The sequence below is a fragment of the Macaca mulatta genome, chromosome 10, assembly GCF_049350105.2.
Source record: "Macaca mulatta isolate MMU2019108-1 chromosome 10, T2T-MMU8v2.0, whole genome shotgun sequence".
NCBI classification, from domain to species: Eukaryota; Metazoa; Chordata; class Mammalia; order Primates; family Cercopithecidae; genus Macaca; species Macaca mulatta.
In genome coordinates, this window is record NC_133415.1 from 50,452,320 (window position 1) to 50,464,328 (window position 12,009).

Consider the following 12,009-nt stretch of genomic DNA (forward strand, 5'->3'; position numbering starts at 1 on the left):
GGCTAGCAAAGAGATCCACGAAATACAGATGTAACTCTGTGAGATGAATGAACAGAACACTAAGCAGTTTCTCAGAAAGCTTCTTTCCAGATTTCATCTGAGGATATTTCCTTTTTCACCAGAGCGCTCTATGGGCTTCCAAATATCACTTTGCCAATTCCACAAGAACTGTCTTAGCGAAAGGCTTCTAGAGGGGAAAGCTGTAACTCTGTGAGATGAATTCACAGAACGCAAAGAAGTTTCTCACAAAGCTTCTTTCTCTTTGTTATCGGAGGATATTTCCTTTGGCCCTATATTCTTCAATGGGATCCGAAATATCTTTTCTCAGATTCCACAGAAACAAGGCTAGCAAAGAGATCCACGAAATACAGATGTAACTCTGTGAGATGAATTAAAAGAGCACTAAGCAGTTTTTCAGAAAGCTTCTTTCCAGATTTCATCAGAGGATATTTCCTTTTTCACCATAGCCCTCTATGGGCTTCCAAATATCACTTTGCCAATTCCACAAGAACTGTCTTAGCGAAAGGCTTCTTGAGGGGAAAGCTGTAACTCTGTTAGTTGTTTTCACAGAACGCAAAGAAGTTTCTCAGAAAGCTTCTTTCTCTTTGTTATCGGAGGATATTTCCTTTGGCCCTATAGTCTTCAATGGGATCCGAAATATCTGTTCTCAGATTCCACAGAAATAAGGCTAGCAAAGAGATCCACGAAATACAGATGTAAATCTGTGAGATGAATTAACAGAACAATAAGCAGTTTCTCAGAAAGCTTCTTTCCAGATTTCATCTGAGGATATTTCCTTTCTCACCATAGCCCTCTATGGGCTTCCAAATATCACTTGGCCAATTCCACAAGAACTGTCTTATCGAAAGGCTTCTTGCGGCAAAAGCTGTAACTCTGAGAGATGAATTCATAGAACACAAAGAAGTTTCTAAGAAAGCTTCTTTCTCTTTGTAATCGGAGGATATTTCCTTTGGCCCTATACTCTTCAATGGGATCTGAAATACCTGTTCTCAGATTCCACAGAAATAAGACTAGCAAAGAGATCCACGAAATACCGATGTAACTCTGTGAGATGAATTAATAGAACACTAAGCAGTTTCTCAGAAATCTTCTTTCCAGATTTCATCTGAGGATATTTCCTTTTTCACCGTAGCCCTCTATGGGCTTCCAAATATCACATTGCCAATTCCAAAAGAACAGTATTAGCGAAAGGCTTCTTGAGGGGAAAGCTGTAACTCTGTGAGATGATTTCACAGAACGCAAAGAAGTTTCTCAGAAAGCTTCTTTCTCTTTGCTATCGGAGGATATTTCCTTTGGCCCTAGAGTCTTCAAAGGGATCCGAAATATCTGTTCTCAGATTCCACAGAAACAAGGCTAGCAAAGAGATCCATGAAATACAGATGTAACTCTGTGAGATGAACTAACAGAACACTAAGCAGTTTCTCAGAAAGCTTCTTTCCAGTTTTCATCTGAGGATACTTCCTTTTTCACCATAGCCCTCTATGGACTTCCAAATATCACTTTGACAATTCCACAAGAACTGTCTTAGCGAAAGGCTTCTTGAGGGGAAAGCTGTAACTCTGTGAGTTGTTTTCACAGAACGCAAAGAAGTTTCTCAGAAAGCTTCTTTCTCTTTGTTATCGGAGGATATTTCCATTGGCCCTATAATCTTCAAAGGGATCCGAAATATCTGTTCTCAGATTCCACCGAAATAAGGCTAGCAAAGAGATCCACGAAATACAGATGTAACTGTGAGATGAATTAACAGAACACTAAGCAGTTTCTCAGAAATCTTCTTTCTAGATTTCATCTGAGGATATTTCCTTTTTCACTGTAGCCCTCTATGGGCTTCCAAATATCACTTTGCCAATTCCACAAGAACTGTCTTAGCGAATGGCTTCTTGAGGGGAAATCTGTAACTCTGTGAGATGATTTCACAGAACGCAAAGAAGTTTCTCAGAAAGCTTCTTTCTCTTTGTTATCGGAGGATATTTCCTTTGGCCCTAAAGTCTTCAATGGGATCTGAAATACCTGTTCTCAGATTCCAAAGAAATAAGTCTATCAAAGAGATCCACGAAATACAGATGTAACTCTGTGAGATGAATGAACAGAACCCGAAGCAGTGTCTCAGAAAGCTTCTTTCCAGATTTCATCTGAGGATATTTCCTTTTTCACCAGAGCGCTCTATGGGCTTCCAATTATCACTTTGCCAATTCCACAAGAACTGTCTTAGCGAAAGGCTTCTAGAGGGGAAAGCTGTAACTCTGTGAGATGATTTCACAGAACGCAAAGAAGTTTCTCAGAAAGCTTCTTTCTCTTTGTTATCGGAGGATTTTTCCTTTGACCCTAAAGTATTCAATGGGATCTGAAATACCTGTTCTCAGATTCCAAAGAAATAAGGCTAGCAAAGAGATCCACGAAATACAGATGTAACTCTGTGAGATGAATGAACAGAACCCTAAGCAGTTTCTCAGAAAGCTTCTTTGCAAATTTCATCTGAGGATATTTCCTTTTTCACCATAGCCATCTATGGGCTTCCAAATATCACTTTGCCAATTCCACAAGAACTGTGTTAGCGAAAGGCTTCTTGAGGGGAAAGCTGTAACTCTGTGTGATGATTTCACAGAACGCAAAGAAGTTTCTCAGAAAGCTTCTTTCTCTTTGTTATCGGAGGATATTTCCTTAGGCCCTATAGTCTTCAAACGGATCCGAAATATCTGTTCTCAGATTCCACAGAAATAAGGCTAGCAAAGAGATCCACGAAATATAGATGTAACTCTGTGAGATGAATTAACAGAACATTAAGCAGTTTCTCAGAAAGCTTCTTTCCAGTTTTTATCTGAGGATATTTCCTTTTTCACCATAGCCCTCTAAGGACTTCCAAATATCACTTTGCCAATTCCACAAGAACTGTCTTAGCGTAAGGCTTCTTGAGGGGAAAGCTGTAACTCTGTGAGATGATTTCACAGAACACAAAGAAGTTTCTCAGAAAGCTTCTTTCTCTTTGTTATCGGAGGATATTTCCTTTGACCCTAAAGTATTCAATGGGATCTTAAATACCTGTTCTCAGATTCCACAGAAATAAGGCTAGCAAAGAGATCCACGAAATACAGATGTAACTCTGTGAGATGAATGAACAGAACACTAAGCAGTTTCTCAGAAAGCTTCTTCTCAGATTTCATCTGAGGATATTTCCTTTTTCACCATAGCGCTCTATGGGCTTCGAAATATCACTTTGCCAATTCCCCAAGAACTGTCTTAGCGAAAGGCTTCTTGAGGGGAAAGCTGTAACCTTGTGAGATGATTTCACAGAACAGAAAGAAGTTTCTATGAAAGCTTCTTTCTCTTTGTAATCGGAGGATATTTCCTTTGGCCCCATAGTCTTCAATGGGATCTGAAATACCTGTTCTCAGATTCCACAGAAATAAGGCTAGCAAAGAGATCCACGAAATACAGATGTAACGCTTTCAGGTGAATTAACAGAACACTAAGCAGTCTCTCAGAAAGCTTCTTTCCAGATTTCATCTTAGGATATTTCCTTTTTCACCATAGCCCTCTAAGGGCTTCCAAATATCACTTTGCCAATACAACAAGAACTGTCTTACCGAAAGGCTTCTTGAGGGGAAAGCTGTAACTCTGTGATATGATTTCACAGAACACAAAGAAGGTTCTAAGAAAGCTTCTTTCTCTTTGTTATCAGAGGATATTTCCTTTGGCCCTATAGATTTCAATGGGATCAGAAATATCTGTTCTCAGATTCCACAGAAATAAGGCTAGCAAAGAGATCCACGAAATACAGATGTAGCTCTTTGAGATGAATTAACAGAACACTAAGCAGTTTCTCAGAAAGCTTCTTTCCAGATTTCATCTGAGGATATTTCCTTTCTCACCATAGCCCTCTTTGGGCTTCCAAATATCACTTTGCCAATTCCAAAAGAACTGTCTTAGCGAAAGGCTTCTGGAGGGGAAAGCTGTAACTCTGTGAGATGATTTCACAGAACACAAAGAGGTTTCTCAGAAAGCTTCTTTTTCTTTGTTATCGGAGGATATTTCCTTTGGCCCCATAGTCTTCAATGGGATCTGAAATACCTGTTCTCAGATTCCACAGAAATAAGGCTATCAAAGAGATCCACGAAATACAGATGTAACTCTGTGAGATGAATGAACAGAACACTAAGCAGTTTCTCAGAAAGCTTCTTTCCAGATTTCATCTGAGCATATATCCTTTTTCACCATAGCCCTCTATGGGCTTCCAAATATCACTTTGCCAATTCCACAAGAACTGTCTTAGCGAAAGGCTTCTTGAGGGGAAAGCTGTAACTCTGTGAGATGATTTCACAGAACACAAAGAAGTTTCTAAGAAAGCTTCTTTGTCTTTGTAAACGGAGGATATTTCCTTGGCCCTATAGTCTTCAAAGGGATCTGAAATACTTGTTCTCAGATTCCACAGAAATAAGGCTAGCAAAGAGATCCACGAAATACAGATGTAACTCTGTGAGATGAATTAACAGAACACTAAGCAGTTTCTCAGAAAGCTTCTTTCCACATTTCATCTGAGGATATTTCCTTTTTCACCATAGCCCTCTATGGGCTTCCAAATATTACTTTACCAATTCCAAAAGAACTGTCTCAGCGAAAGGCTTCTTGAGGGGAAAGCTGTAACTCTGTGAGATGATTTCACAGAACGCAAAGAAGTTTCTCAGAAACCTCTTTCTCTTTGTTATCGGAGGATATTTCCTTTGGCCCTACAGACTTCAAAGGGATCCGAAATATCTATTCTCAGATTCCACAGAAATAAGGCTAGCAAAGAGATCCACGAAATACAGATGTAACTCTGTGAGATGAATTAACCGAACACTAAGCAGTTTCTCAGAAAGCTTCTTTCCAGATTTCATCTGAGGATATTTCCTTTTTCACCAGAGCGCTCTATGGGCTTCCAAATATCACTTTGCCAATTCCACAAGAACTGTCTTAGCGAAAGGCTTCTTGAGGGGAAAGCTGTAACTCTGTGAGATGATTTCACAGAACGCAAAGAAGTTTCTAAGAAAGCTTCTTTCTCTTTGTTATCGGAGGATATTTCCTTTGGCCCTATAGTCTTCAATGGGATCAGAAATATCTGTTCTCAAATTCCACAGAAATAAGGCTAGCAAAGACATCCACGAAATACAGATGTAACTCTGTGAGATGAATTAACAGAACACTAAGCAGTTTCTCAGAAAGCTTCTTTCCACATTTCATCTGAGGATATTTCCTTCTTCACCATAGCCCTCTATGGGCTTCCAAATATTACTTTACCAATTCCAAAAAAACTGTCTTAGCGAAAGGCTTCTTGAGGGGAAAGCTGTAACACTGTGAGATGATTTCACAGAACGCAAAGAAGTTTCTCAGAAAGCTCTTTCTCTTTGTTATCGGAGGATATTTCCTTTGGCCCTACAGTCTTCAAAGGGATCCGAAATATCTGTTCTCAGATTCCACAGAAATAAGGCTAGCAAAGAGATCCACGAAATACAGATGTAATTCTTTGAGATGAATTAACAGAACACTAAGCAGTCTCTCAGAAAACTTCTTTCCAGATTTCATCTGAGGATATTTCCTTTTTCACCATAGCGCTCTTTGGGCTTCCAAATATCACTTTGCCAATTCCACAAGAACTGTCTTAGCGAAAGGCTTCTTGAGGGGAAAACTGTAACTCTGTGTGATGATTTCACAGAACAGAAAGAAGTTTCTAAGAAAGCTTCTTTCTCTTTGTAATCGCAGGATATTTCCTTTGGCCCCATAGTCTTCAATGGGATCTGAAATACCTGTTCTCAGATTCCACAGAAATAAGGCTAGCAAAGAGATCCACGAAATACAGATGTAACTCTGTGAGATGAATGAACAGAACACTAAGCAGTTTCTCAGAAAGCTTCTTCTCAGATTTCATCTTAGGATATTTCCTTTTTCACCATAGCACTCTATGGGCTTCGAAATATCACTTTGCCAATTCCCCAAGAACTGTCTTAGCGAAAGGCTTCTAGAGGGGAAAGCTGTAACTCTGTGAGATGAATTCACAGAACGCAAAGAAGTTTCTCAGAAAGCTTCTTTCTCTTTGTTATCGGAGGATATTTCCTTTGGCCCTATATTCTTCAATGGGATCCGAAATATCTGTTCTCAGATTCCACAGAAATAAGGCTAGCAAAGAGATCCACGAAATACAGATGTAACTCTGTGAGATGAATTAAAAGAGTAATAAGCAGTTTTTCAGAAAGCTTCTTTCCAGATTTCATCAGAGGATATTTCCTTTTTCACCATAGCCCTCTATGGGCTTCCAAATATCACTTTGCCAATTCCACAAGAACTGTCTTAGCGAAAGGCTTCTTGAGGAGAAAGCTGAAACTCTGTGATATGATTTCACAGAACACAAAGAAGTTTCTAAGAAAGCTTCTTTCTCTTTGTTATCGGAGGATATTTCCTTTGCCCCTATAGATTTCAATGGGATCAGAAATATCTGTTCTCAGATTCCACAGAAATAAGGCTAGCAAAGAGATCCACGAAATACAGATGTAACTCTTTGAGATGAATTAACAGAACACTAAGCAGTTTCTCAGAAAACTTCTTTCCAGATTTCATCTGAGGATATTTCCGTTCTCACCATAGCCCTCTTTGGGCTTCCAAATATCACTTTGCGAATTCCAAAAGAACTGTCTTAGCGAAAGGCTTCTGGAGGGCAAAGCTGTAACTCTGTGAGATGATTTCACAGAACACAAAGAGGTTTCTCAGAAAGCTTCTTTTTCTTTGTTATCGGAGGATATTCCTTTTGGCCCTATAGTCTTCAATGGGATCTGAAATACCTGTTCTCAGATTCCACAGAAATAAGGCTAGCAAAGAGATCCACGAAATACAGATGTAACTCTGTGAGATGAATGAACAGAACACTAAGCAGTTTCTCAGAAAGCTTCTTTCCAGATTTCATCTGAGCATATATCCTTTTTCACCATAGCCCTCTATGGGCTTCCAAATATCACTTTGCCAATTCCACAAGAACTGTCTTAGCGAATGGCTATTGAGGGGAAAGCTGTAACTCTGTGAGATGATTTCACAGAACACAAAGAAGTTTCTAAGAAAGCTTCTTTCTCTTTCTAAGCGGAGGATATTTCTTTGGCCCCATAGTCTTCAATGGGATCTGAAATACTTGTTCTCAGATTCCACAGAAATAAGGCTAGCAAAGAGATCCACGAAATACAGATGTAACTCTGTGAGATGAATGAACAGAACACTAAGCAGTTTCTCAGAAAGCTTCTTTCCACATTTAATCTGAGGATATTTCCTTTTTCACCATAGCCCTCTATGGGCTTCCAAATATTACTTTACCAATTCCAAAAGAACTGTCTCAGCGAAAGGCTTCTTGAGGAGAAAGCTGTAACTCTGTGAGATGATTTCACAAAACGCAAAGAAGTTTCTAAGAAAGCTCTTTCTCTTTGTTCTCGGAGGATATTTCCTTTGGCCCTACAGTCTTCAAAGGGATCCGAAATATCTGTTCTCAGATTCCACAGAAATAAGGCTAGCAAAGAGATCCACGAAATACAGATGTAACTCTGTGAGATGAATTAACCGAACACTAAGCAGTTTATCAGAAAGCTTGTTTCCAGTTTTCATCTGAGGATATTTCCTTTTTCACCAGAGCCCTCTATGGACTTCCAAATATCACTTTGCCAATTCCACAAGAACTGTCTTAGCGAAAGGCTTCTTGAGGGGAAAGCTGTAACTCTGTTAGTTGTTTTCACAGAACGCAAAGAAGTTTCTCAGAAAGCTTCTTTCTCTTTGTTATCGGAGGATATTTCCTTTGGCCCTATAGTCTTCAATGGGATCCGAAATATCTGTTCTCAGATTCCACAGAAATAAGGCTAGCAAAGAGATCCACGAAATACAGATGTAACTCTGTGAGATGAATTAACAGAACACTAAGCAGTTTCTCAGAAAGCTTCTTTCCAGATTTCATCTGAGGATATTTCCTTTTTCACAGTAGCCCTCTATGCGCTTCCAAATATCACATTGCCAATTCCAAAAGAACTGTCTTAGCGAAAGGCTTCTTGAGGGGAAAGCTGTAACTCTGTGAGATGATTTCACAGAACGCAAAGAAGTTTCTCAGAAAGCTTCTTTCTCTTTGTTATCGGAGGATATTTCCTTTGGCCCTATAGTCTTCAAAGGGATCCGAAATATCTGTTCTCAGATTCCACAGAAATTAGGCTAGCAAAGAGATCCACGAAATACAGATGCAACTCTGTGAGATGAATTAACAGAACACTAAGCAGTTTCTCAGAAAGCTTCTTTCCAGTTTTCATCTGAGGATATTTCCTTTTTCACCAGAGCCCTCTATGGACTTCCAAATATCACTTTGCCAATTCCACAAGAACTGTCTTAGCGAAAGGCTTCTTGAGGGGAAAACTGTAACTCTGTGTGATGATTTCACAGAACAGAAAGAAGTTTCTAAGAAAGCTTCTTTCTCTTTGTAATCGCAGGATATTTCCTTTGGCCCCATAGTCTTCAATGGGATCTGAAATACCTGTTCTCAGATTCCACAGAAATAAGGCTAGCAAAGAGATCCACGAAATACAGATGTAACTCTGTGAGATGAATGAACAGAACACTAAGCAGTTTCTCAGAAAGCTTCTTCTCAGATTTCATCTTAGGATATTTCCTTTTTCACCATAGCACTCTATGGGCTTCGAAATATCACTTTGCCAATTCCCCAAGAACTGTCTTAGCGAAAGGCTTCTAGAGGGGAAAGCTGTAACTCTGTGAGATGAATTCACAGAACGCAAAGAAGTTTCTCAGAAAGCTTCTTTCTCTTTGTTATCGGAGGATATTTCCTTTGGCCCTATATTCTTCAATGGGATCCGAAATATCTGTTCTCAGATTCCACAGAAATAAGGCTAGCAAAGAGATCCACGAAATACAGATGTAACTCTGTGAGATGAATTAAAAGAGTAATAAGCAGTTTTTCAGAAAGCTTCTTTCCAGATTTCATCAGAGGATATTTCCTTTTTCACCATAGCCCTCTATGGGCTTCCAAATATCACTTTGCCAATTCCACAAGAACTGTCTTAGCGAAAGGCTTCTTGAGGAGAAAGCTGAAACTCTGTGATATGATTTCACAGAACACAAAGAAGTTTCTAAGAAAGCTTCTTTCTCTTTGTTATCGGAGGATATTTCCTTTGCCCCTATAGATTTCAATGGGATCAGAAATATCTGTTCTCAGATTCCACAGAAATAAGGCTAGCAAAGAGATCCACGAAATACAGATGTAACTCTTTGAGATGAATTAACAGAACACTAAGCAGTTTCTCAGAAAACTTCTTTCCAGATTTCATCTGAGGATATTTCCGTTCTCACCATAGCCCTCTTTGGGCTTCCAAATATCACTTTGCGAATTCCAAAAGAACTGTCTTAGCGAAAGGCTTCTGGAGGGCAAAGCTGTAACTCTGTGAGATGATTTCACAGAACACAAAGAGGTTTCTCAGAAAGCTTCTTTTTCTTTGTTATCGGAGGATATTCCTTTTGGCCCTATAGTCTTCAATGGGATCTGAAATACCTGTTCTCAGATTCCACAGAAATAAGGCTAGCAAAGAGATCCACGAAATACAGATGTAACTCTGTGAGATGAATGAACAGAACACTAAGCAGTTTCTCAGAAAGCTTCTTTCCAGATTTCATCTGAGCATATATCCTTTTTCACCATAGCCCTCTATGGGCTTCCAAATATCACTTTGCCAATTCCACAAGAACTGTCTTAGCGAATGGCTATTGAGGGGAAAGCTGTAACTCTGTGAGATGATTTCACAGAACACAAAGAAGTTTCTAAGAAAGCTTCTTTCTCTTTCTAAGCGGAGGATATTTCTTTGGCCCCATAGTCTTCAATGGGATCTGAAATACTTGTTCTCAGATTCCACAGAAATAAGGCTAGCAAAGAGATCCACGAAATACAGATGTAACTCTGTGAGATGAATGAACAGAACACTAAGCAGTTTCTCAGAAAGCTTCTTTCCACATTTAATCTGAGGATATTTCCTTTTTCACCATAGCCCTCTATGGGCTTCCAAATATTACTTTACCAATTCCAAAAGAACTGTCTCAGCGAAAGGCTTCTTGAGGAGAAAGCTGTAACTCTGTGAGATGATTTCACAAAACGCAAAGAAGTTTCTAAGAAAGCTCTTTCTCTTTGTTCTCGGAGGATATTTCCTTTGGCCCTACAGTCTTCAAAGGGATCCGAAATATCTGTTCTCAGATTCCACAGAAATAAGGCTAGCAAAGAGATCCACGAAATACAGATGTAACTCTGTGAGATGAATTAACCGAACACTAAGCAGTTTATCAGAAAGCTTGTTTCCAGTTTTCATCTGAGGATATTTCCTTTTTCACCAGAGCCCTCTATGGACTTCCAAATATCACTTTGCCAATTCCACAAGAACTGTCTTAGCGAAAGGCTTCTTGAGGGGAAAGCTGTAACTCTGTTAGTTGTTTTCACAGAACGCAAAGAAGTTTCTCAGAAAGCTTCTTTCTCTTTGTTATCGGAGGATATTTCCTTTGGCCCTATAGTCTTCAATGGGATCCGAAATATCTGTTCTCAGATTCCACAGAAATAAGGCTAGCAAAGAGATCCACGAAATACAGATGTAACTCTGTGAGATGAATTAACAGAACACTAAGCAGTTTCTCAGAAAGCTTCTTTCCAGATTTCATCTGAGGATATTTCCTTTTTCACAGTAGCCCTCTATGCGCTTCCAAATATCACATTGCCAATTCCAAAAGAACTGTCTTAGCGAAAGGCTTCTTGAGGGGAAAGCTGTAACTCTGTGAGATGATTTCACAGAACGCAAAGAAGTTTCTCAGAAAGCTTCTTTCTCTTTGTTATCGGAGGATATTTCCTTTGGCCCTATAGTCTTCAAAGGGATCCGAAATATCTGTTCTCAGATTCCACAGAAATTAGGCTAGCAAAGAGATCCACGAAATACAGATGCAACTCTGTGAGATGAATTAACAGAACACTAAGCAGTTTCTCAGAAAGCTTCTTTCCAGTTTTCATCTGAGGATATTTCCTTTTTCACCAGAGCCCTCTATGGACTTCCAAATATCACTTTGCCAATTCCACAAGAACTGTCTTAGCGAAAGGCTTCTTGAGGGGAAAGCTGTAACTCTGTGAGTTGTTTTCACAGAACGCAAAGAAGTTTCTCAGAAAGCTTCTTTCTCTTTGTTAACGGAGGATATTTCCTTTGGCCCTATAATCTTCAATGGGATCCGAAATATCTGTTCTCAGATTCCACAGAAATAAGGCTAGCAAAGAGATCCACGAAATACAGATGTAACTCTGAGATGAATTAACAGAACACTAAGCAGTTTCTCAGAAATCTTCTTTCCAGATTTCATCTGAGGATATTTCCTTTTTCACTGTAGCCCTATATGGGCTTCCAAATATCACTTTGCCAATTCCACAAGAACTGTCTTAGCGAATGGCTTCTTGAGGGGAAAGCTGTAACTCTGTGAGATGATTTCACAGAACGCAAAGAAGTTTCTCAGAAAGCTTCTTTCTCTTTGTTATCGGAGGATATTTCCTTTGGCCCTAAAGTCTTCAATGGGATCTGAAATACCTGTTCTCAGATTCCAAAGAAATAAGTCTATCAAAGAGATCCACGAAATACAGATGTAACTCTGTGAGATGAATGAACAGAACCCTAAGCAGTTTCTCAGAAAGCTTCCTTCCAGATTTCATCTGAGGATATTTCCTTTTTCACCATAGCCCTCTAGGGGCTTCCAAATATCACTTTGCGAATTCCACAAGAACTGTCTTAGCGAAAGGCTTCTTGAGGGGAAAGCTGTAACTCTGTAAGATGATTTCACAGAACACAAAGAAGTTTCTCAGAAAGCTTCTTTCTCTTTATAATCGGAGGATATTTCCTTTGGCCCCATAGTTTTCAAAGGGATCTGAAATACCTGTTCTCAGATTCCACAGAAATAAGGCTAGCAAAGAGATCC